Genomic DNA, 10095 nt, shown 5'->3' on the forward strand with positions numbered 1-10095 from the left:
TGCAACTTAAGAAAGCTGGTACCTGGAGTTGTTCCGACGATATGTTCCTGGGTACGCACTAGACAAGGTACCGCCTATTTCGAAGTCCCGGAAGTAACCAGCTAAACCAAAATCACTTCTATGTGTGGCGTCTAATTAGGCTGGAAGAATTTGTCCCGAGTGATATACAATGCGCAGAGGCACCGCAACCACGAATGATGCGAGCGAACACAAGCCGGCGCAAAGCCGCATTACCAGCGCTTTTTGCCACCCGGCGTATAGTGACCATTCGCGGTTCGTACCCCCGCCTTCTCCATGCTGCAAGAAAAGCAACGAAACGGCAAGAGTCAATAGCTGCCATAACAGCAAGAGATACTATTTAATGGCAGAAAGGTGGAGAGGTCGGCCTGAGTGAAGCGCCTCTAGCCTGCTACTCCACGCTGGGGAACGCTGTGACGGCGTTGCTAACGCTGCAAAGCTGGGGCGCCAAGCCGGCCCATTTCACTTGAACCAGTTTGAAAACCGCAGGCAGAAGCATTTGTGCATTGCACATATGGCGAACCTCATCACGGCGCGGTTTGTGCGTGCATCGCTTGTCAACATAACGAATATATTGTCCTCAACAAGAAAGGACCGTCGCTCGTAACGGTGTATACCCTCAGTACCGGAAGCTGTGAAGTTTGTTACTGGTCAAGTAACCACCCATTTTGTTACGGTGTTCCGTATAGCCAGGAGTCCATTTTTCTTGCAGAATAAAAGCATTTTCGAAGGTTTTTTTCTCTCGCGTTTCGATGTTGCTGTTTTTTTTTTTATTTTTTCATACATGCGAAGGCACAGAAATGCCCATTGCAACAGATTTCAAAAATATGTGCGCACTCAAAACAAATAATGTCGCCACCGGTTCAAAACACTTGCGAAAAAGTAAACGATCACTCGTGGACATCATATTTTTATTCATTGAAAGAAACCGGAAAGAAATAATGCGAACCAACACACATTGAAGGCTGACAACAACATGTTGCTCCTATTTTTTTCAGAGTGGCAAGCATGTCCATATCTGTCTTAGCAGTTAGCGTCCTCCCCTATATTCTGCCGTTCTCGCTTCTCTTGTCTTTGTACTAATACGATCGTCGTGAATAGTTTGTTCTATTATCTGGTCAGTTACATACTTGCTGAATTTCGAGGCGCGTAGTTTTTTAAAGGTATAACCACGGTATGTTTTTAAAGGGATAACTTTCTTTGGTCCTTTCGTGATCGTTCATCTACTAACCGCACACGCAAGCTTCTCATGGGATGGGAGGCATAGAGAGGGTGGCGGAATGGGAAGAGGCAGTCTTGACGCGTAGCTGAATGAAAGGAGGAAAGGATTTAAAACGAAGCTTTCTTGGCCTACCACCCCGGCCTTTAGCAACTAAACTACAACAACACTGCTAGACTACAAAACTGCTAAACTACAAACACTGTTAGACTTCTCGCCTTCTTCAACTTCAACACAAGACTTTAGCACAAGGCAGAATATTAAATGTTCTTACGACAGTAAATATACATCTTCAAGTGCATAGTTCTTTTATCTAAAGTTGAACGCATCATGTGTCTCTTTACATGGCATTTAATTATCCGTTATAAAAAACCTTCGCTTAATCTTTCAGCAAGCGCTCTCTTTCTTTTCTTTTCTTTTTTGATGATTATTTGGGTTCTAGCCTTCCATTATGCATTACTCGCGAGCCTAAGAAAAGAATACTGGTGAATTCTCCGAGCGCTTGCTGAGGCGGGTGTATTGTTTAAACATCAAGATGAGGAGAATGTATAGAGAGATAACTTTTTTGTAGAAAATGCAGACAAGATTAGCAGAATAAGCCTACTGTATTACGTATGAAACCGGCTGCAAAAGGACCACATCGTCAATATGCAGCAGAGCCCGGATATTGATACAATACCCAGACATATATTCCTAACGCAATCGCCAACAACGATCGAATTCTAAGCCAACAAAAAAAATGCATGTCCGCTCATTCCATCGTGTTCCTCTACGAGGTTTCAGGCTGCTATTCCTACAATATGTTAAAGAAAACTCTGTTCGTATCTCATACATACAGATAGGAAACTGCGCGATGGCTAGATATTTGCATAACCACTTTTAGTCTATAGTTCTCGTGCTATGCGACGCTGGTTCGACCGAGGGAACGAGCCCGTCGAAGCATTCAATTTGGTCACGTTCCCTGCGCTGGCAATACGATGCCAAATGCAATTTATTCTCCCACGGTGCGCGTTCTCTGTATGCATCGAAAGCCTTGCTGACGACGTCGTGTAGGGGCTGCGTTTGCCGGTCTTCCTTTTCGCAACGCGCTTCACTATGCGCCGACAACCAGTCGGCGATAACGTTACGTGGGGGGCTGCTACTGTGGTGAGAGTGGTAACGCTATTCGCAGGACAAACTAGCATAGCAACGAGAACGCCATCGAACAGTAACGCTTCCTGAGGAAATAGCGTCGTTAAAGTTACATTAGGGCACCACGCATCACGCCACATACAATGCGTTGTCGTTAGCGCTTACCACGTTATCTTGCCGGAGACGACGACGTCAAAACCGACGGATTGTTGCTGATCGATTAATACGCGTCATATTTAGCAGAAGTTGCCGCATTTAAGCGTGCTACTCCTCTTTCACGCAAAGCAGATGTGTAGAAATAATGAAATAACGCGTCAGTAATAAACAATCGTTTGTTTCACACGAATATATTGGAGAATGACATACTTTGTGGCAGAAATTCAGTGCCGACGCTCCATGGAAGAGGAGGACCGGAAGAATAAAACCTGGCTCACTTAGTAATGGGCATTTACTGCCCAGCATGTTGCGAACTTCTTTTTCTTGATTGCAACGGTATCCTGCTTTTGCAGTGTTGATTAAATAAAACGAGTTTGTGTTGGTGCCAAGTTGATTTTTTAGATGTTTACTATGATTTAAAAATTTATTTTATGCAAGGTTATAACTTCTCTAATGGGAGACGCCACTTAAAGTAAATAGGAAATGAGATTTTATTTTCTCGGTCTTCTGGTTTCGCAGAAACGTTCCGATACATTGTGCTAATTGTGGAAGTAGCATCTCAGCTTGATTCATAGCAAACGCTTTGTAGTGTGCGTGTGTAGACGCAGACGTAGATCCTTCGGGTATACTGGCACGTACCCACTCTGGGGGTTCGGCCTAGAACCGGGCAGGTCTAAGTAAAATGTCAGGCAGTCCAAAATTTCAGTGGCTAAATTATAATCGAAAGATGGACTGTATAGCCTGCATGAGTTTGTAAATATGAAAATTCTACCATAACCATAAAAATAAAACAATTAAAATTTAATTTGGTTGTGATCGCCCGCTGTTTGTCTTCGTTTTCCGCGCTGTTTACCATCACACGCCATTATGCTAAAATATTTCGGAATTTTCGCATACAGTTTTCTTCTTCCGTCTCGCTTTTCCTTTTTCCGTCCGCTTTCCGAGCTAAAGCATCCTCTTAAGAGGAAGCTTTAGCTCGGGTCCAACTCCGACGCGGCCTATTCAAATACATGTAAAATGCAAAAACGTTTTTCTGAGATGACTCCTGGACCGATTTTAAAGAAATTTGTTGCATTTGAGAGAGAAAGTTAAATTCTAGTGACTGTTGGAAGCGGAATTTAGATTTAGCCCCTGAATTTTGGTAAAACGATTTTCAAATATTCGACAGTTTCAAAATAATAGAAGCACGAAGTTTACAAATTCATAGCTCTGCATCAAGAACAGATATCGCGGTTCTGTGAACAGCAACCGGCAGATCATTCAAAGCGGACTAATTCGATAGGTCATTTCATATCACACGTTAATTTGTTACGTTGTGTATAAGGGATCTGCAAAGACTACATTTCCATATTACTAAATTTTTTATATTCATGTGTAACGTATCAATTTTGTCCACTTTAGATGTACTATTAGATCCAAATCACATAATCGTATTATCATTTTTCGTTGTTGAGTTACAGAGTTGTAAACTTGATAGTATCGTCTTTTTCAAAAATTTTTATTTATGCCTATTTTTATTAAAAAATTGACGACCTAACTCAAAAATTCGGAACCAACAGTCACCATATTTTAAGTTTTTCTTTTAAATGCACCAAACTTCGTCAAACTTGGTGATGTGGTTGCCGAGAAAAACGAATTCTCCTTTTATATGTATTTAGATAGAAGCACGCGAGCTAAAGCTTCCTCTTAAGCTTCGCCTTTAAGAGTGCAACGTGATAGCATGTTTGAGCTCACGCGGTCGTCGGAAAAGGGGGAGTGGGGGGGGGGGGGAAGTCTCCCGATCCGACTTCCCCATGTCAACGCCAACTGTGTGCTCATATTCATACTTCGGGTTGTGCATGAGACACGCGAACGAAGGAAAGGTCTAGACAACACAAGCCGAAAATTTCGTCTATTGTGCGTTCGCGCGATCTTGTCCTTTCCTTAGTCCGTGTCAAAACGCGTTGGCGGGCTAGTTGGTTAGAATCCATGGTAGAGTGTATACGCGCGACTGAACGAGGACGTAGAAAGAAACCGATACACCTCTGTTTCCTTCTACGTCCTCGTTCAGTCGCGCTTATACACTCTACCATGGATTATACACTCTACCATACGTGTGTTCTATGCGCGACCCGAAATGTGAATATGAATAGGTAACAGCTCGGCCAGCTTTCATTTCTTCAACTGTGGAAACGCTGCACATGGGAGTATTGCCCACTTACGCGCAGTACAAGAATCCGCGCAATAGCTTTATTATTTGCCTCTTTTCCTAGACGCATGACACGAACGGAACGAGCGCACGTCACGTAGAAGTGCCTTCATTGTTTCCCAGCGAAACTCCAACCTAAAACCACGGGCACCCGCGGTCCTCTGAAACGAAAGGGGGGAGGCCGTCCAGGTCTCCCCGTTCTTTTAGATTGCGCAAATTATTTATTTCTCTCTCTCACCCCCAGATGCACACTTTCGAATCCTCTAAAGCGCTCACTTTCTTATACGCTTGCCATCCTGTCATTTTTTTTTCGGGAAAATTAATGAAAAATTTTAATCTAGGGTATCACGTGCCAAAACTACGATTTGATTATGAGGCCCGCCGTATAGTAGGGCACTCGGAAATTATTTCTAACACAAGAAATTATTTTACGTGCTAATAAATGTAAGTACACGGGTGCTTCCGCATTTCGCCCCCATCGAAATGCGGCCGCCATGGCAGGGATTCCATCCCACAACCTTGTGCTTAGCTGCCCAACACCATAGCCACAAAGCGACCACGGTGGGTGGCACAGTTGATATGTGCCTATTAGTTTATTTCTCGCGTAAATCGGCGTCTGCGCGTGCGCTGGGAGTGATGTATGCGAAGAACCAGCGCTTTCGAGAGAACATATTTATGCGGCTGAGGCGATATTTTCATGGGCTATAGGCTTAGTGTTTTTTCCATTTTTTCGAGAAAATTATTCTAGGCCTGTAAGTTTATTTCTCGCGTAAATCGGCGTCTGCGCGTGCACAGGGAGTGATGTATGCGAAGAACCAGCGCTTTCGAGAGAACTTATTTATGCGGCTGAGGCGATATTTTCATGGGCTATAGGCTTAGTGTTTTTTCCATTTTTTCGAGAAAATTATTCTAGGCCTATAAGTTTATTTCTCTCGTAAATCGGCGTCTGCGCGTGTGCTGGGAGTGATGTATGCGAAGAACCAGCGCTTTCGGGAGAACTTATTTATGCGCCTGAGGCGATATTTTCACGGGCTATAGGCTTAGTGTTTTTTCCATTTTTTCGAGAAAATTATTTTAGGCCTATAAGTTTATTTCTCGCGTAAATCGGCGTCTGCGCGTGCGCTGGGAGGGATGTATGCGAAGAACCAGCGCTTTCGGGAGAACTTATTTATGCGGCTGAGGCGATATTTTCACGGGCTATAGGCTTAGTGTTTTTTCCATTTTTTCGAGAAAATTATTTTAGGCCTATAAGTTTATTTCTCGCGTAAATCGGCGTCTGCGCGTATGCTGGGAGTGATGTATGTGAAGAACCAGCGCTTTCGAGAGAACTTATTTATGCGGCTGAGGCGATATTTTCATGGGCTATAGGCTTAGTGTTTTTTCCATTTTTTTGAGAAAATGATTCTAGGCCTGTAAGTTTATTTCTCGCGTAAATCGGCGTCTGCGCGTGCGCTGGGAGTGATGTATGCGAAGAACCAGCGCTTTCGAGAGAACTTATGTTACGTGGCTGAGGCGATATTTTCATGGGCTATAGGCTTAGTGTTTTTTCCATTTTTTCGAGAAAATTATTCTAGGCCTGTAAGTTTATTTCTCTCGTAAATCGGCGTCTGCGCGTGTGCTGGGAGTGATGTATGTGAAGAACCAGCGCTTTCGAGAGAACTTATTTATGCGGCTGAGGCGATATTTTCATGGGCTATAGGCTTAGTGTTTTTTCCATTTTTTTGAGAAAATGATTCTAGGCCTGTAAGTTTATTTCTCTCGTAAATCGGCGTCTGCGCGTGTGCTGGGAGTGATGTATGCGAAGAACCAGCGCTTTCGGGAGAACTTATTTATGCGCCTGAGGCGATATTTTCACGGGCTATAGGCTTAGTGTTTTTTCCATTTTTTCGAGAAAATTATTCTAGGCCTATAAGTTTATTTCTCTCGTAAATCGGCGTCTGCGCGTGTGCTGGGAGTGATGTATGCGAAGAACCAGCGCTTTCGGGAGAACTTATTTATGCGCGTGAGGCGATATTTTCACGGGCTATAGGCTTAGTGTTTTTTCCATTTTTTCGAGAAAATTATTCTAGGCCTGTAAGTTTATTTCTCTCGTAAATCGGCGTCTGCGCGTGTGCTGGGAGTGATGTATGCGAAGAACCAGCGCTTTCGAGAGAACTTATTTATGCGGCTGAGGCGATATTTTCATGGGCTATAGGCTTAGTGTTTTTTCCATTTTTTTGAGAAAATGATTCTAGGCCTGTAAGTTTATTTCTCTCGTAAATCGGCGTCTGCGCGTGTGCTGGGAGTGATGTATGCGAAGAACCAGCGCTTTCGAGAGAACTTATTTATGCGCCTGAGGCGATATTTTCACGGGCTATAGGCTTAGTGTTTTTTCTATATTTTCGAGAAAATTATTCTAGGCCTGTAAGTTTATTTCTCGCGTAAGTCGGCGTCGGCGCGTGTGCTGGGAGTGATGTATGCGAAGAACCAGCGCTTTCGACAGAACTTATTTATGTAGCTGAGGCGATATTTTTATGGGCTATAGGCTTAGTGTTTTTTTCCATTTTTTCGAGAAAATTATTCTAGGCCTATAAGTTTATTTCTCGCGTAAGTCGGCGTCGGCGCGTGTGCTGGGAGTGATGTATGCGAAGAACCAGCGCTTTCGACAGAACTTATTTATGTAGCTGAGGCGATATTTTTATGGGCTATAGGCTTAGTGTTTTTTCTATATTTTCGAGAAAATTATTCTAGGGCCTATTACTTTATTTCTGGCGTAAATCGGCGTCTGCGCGTGCGCTGGGAGTGATGTATGCGAAGAACCAGCGCTTTCGAGAGAACTTATGTTACGTGGCTGAGGCGATATTTTCATGGGCTATAGGCTTACTGTTTTTTCTATTTTTTCGAGAAAAATATTCTAGGCCTATAAGTTTATTTCTCGCGTAAATCGGCATCGGCGCGTGTGCTGGGAGTGATGTATGCGAAGAACCAGCGCTTTCGACAGAACTTATTTATGCGGCTGAGGCGATATTTTTATGGGCTATAGGCTTAGTGTATTTTTCCATTTTTTCGAGAAAATTATTCTAGGGCCTATTAGTTTATTTCTCGCGTAAATCGGCGTCTGCGCGTGCGCTGGGAGGGATGTATGCGAAGAACCAGCGCTTTCGAGAGAACTTATGTTACGTGGCTGAGGCGATATTTTCATGGGCTATAGGCTTAGTGTTTTTTCCATTTTTTCGAGAAAATTATTCTAGTCCTATAAGTTTATTTCTCGCGTAAATCGGCGTCTGCGCGTGCGCTGGGAGGGATGTATGCGAAGAACCAGCGCTTTCGAGAGAACTTATGTTACGTGGCTGAGGCGATATTTTCATGGGCTATAGGCTTAGTGTTTTTTCCATTTTTTCGAGAAAATTATTCTAGTCCTATAAGTTTATTTCTCGCGTAAATCGGCGTCTGCGCGTGCGCTGGAAGGGATGTATGCGAAGAACCAGCGCTTTCGAGAGAACTTATGTTACGTGGCTGAGGCGATATTTTCATGGGCTATAGGCTTAGTGTTTTTTCCATTTTTTCGAGAAAATTATTCTAGTCCTATAAGTTTATTTCTCGCGTAAATCGGCGTCTGCGCGTGCGCTGGGAGGGATGTATGCGAAGAACCAGCGCTTTCGAGAGAACTTATGTTACGTGGCTGAGGCGATATTTTCATGGGCTATAGGCTTAGTGTTTTTTCCATTTTTTCGAGAAAATTATTCTAGTCCTATAAGTTTATTTCTCGCGTAAATCGGCGTCTGCGCGTGCGCTGGGAGTGATGTATGCGAAGAACCAGCGCTTCCGAGAGAACTTATGTTACGTGGCTGAGGCGATATTTTCATGGGCTATAGGCTTAGTGTTTTTTCTATTTTTTCGAGAAAAATATTCTAGGCCTATAAGTTTATCTCTCGCGTAAATCGGCATCGGCGCGCGTGCTGGGAGTGATGTATGCGAAGAACCAGCGCTTTCGACAGAACTTATTTATGCGGCTGAGGCGATATTTTCATGGGCTATAGGCTTAGTGTTTTTTCCATTTTTTCGAGAAAATTATCCTAGGCCTATAAGTTTCTTTCTCGCGTAAATCGGCGTCTGCGCGTGCGCTGGGAGTGATGTATGCGAAGAACCAGCGCTTTCGAGAGAACTTATGTTACCTGGCTGAGGCGATATTTTCATGGGCTATAGCCTTAGGATTTTTTCATTTTTTTATAGAAAATAATTCTAGGGCCTATAAGTTTATTTCTCGCGTAAATCGGCGTCTGCGCGTGTGCTGGGAGTAATGTATGCGAAGAACCAGCGCTTTCGAGAGAACTTATTTATGCGGCTGAGGCGATATTTTCATGGGCTATAGGCTTACTGTTTTTTCTATTTTTTCGAGAAAAATATTCTAGGCCTATAAGATTATTTCTCGCGTAAATCGGCATCGGCGCGTGTGCTGGGAGTGATGTATGCGAAGAACCAGTGCTTTCGACAGAACTTATTTATGCGGCTGAGGCGATATTTTCATGGGCTATAGGCTTAGTGTTTTTTTTTTCATTTTTTCGAGAAAATAATTCTAGGGCCTATTAGTTTATTTCTCGCGTAAATCGGCGTCTGCGTGTGCGCTGGGAGTGATGTATGCGAAGAACCAGCGCTTTCGAGAGAACTTATTTTACGTGGCTGAGGCGATATTTTAATGGGCTATAGGCTTAGTGTTTTTTCTATTTTTTCGAGAAAATTATTCTAGGCCTATAAGTTTATTTCTCGCGTAAGTCGGCGTCGGCGCGTGTGCTGGGAGTGATGTATGCGAAGAACCAGCGCTTTCGGGAGAACTTATTTATGCGCCTGAGGCGATATTTTCACGGGCTATAGGCTTAGTGTTTTTTCCATTTTTTCGAGAAAATTATTCTAGGCCTATAAGTTTATTTCTCGCGTAAATCGGCGTCTGCGCGTGTGCTGGGAGTGATGTATGCGAAGAACCAGCGCTTTCGGGAGAACTTATTTATGCGCCTGAGGCGATATTTTCACGGGCTATAGGCTTAGTGTTTTTTCCATTTTTTCGAGAAAACTATTCTGGGCCTATAAATTTATTTCTCGCGTAAATCGGCGTCTGCGCGTGCGCTGGGAGTGATGTATGCGAAGAACCAGCGCTTTCGAGAGAACTCATGTTGCGCGGCTGAGGCGATATTTTCATGGGCTATAGGCTTAGTGTTTTTTCCATTTTTTCGAGAAAATTATTCTAGGGCCTATTACTTTATTTCTCGCGTAAATCGGCGTCTGCGCGTGTGCTGGGAGTGATGTATGCGAAGAACCAGCGCCTTCGAGGGAACTTATTTTACGTGGCAGAGGCGATATTTTCACGGGCTATAGGCTTAGGGTTTTTTTCATTTTTTCGAGAAAGTTA

Source organism: Dermacentor andersoni, chromosome 6, assembly GCF_023375885.2.
Source record: "Dermacentor andersoni chromosome 6, qqDerAnde1_hic_scaffold, whole genome shotgun sequence".
NCBI lineage: Eukaryota > Metazoa > Arthropoda > Arachnida > Ixodida > Ixodidae > Dermacentor > Dermacentor andersoni.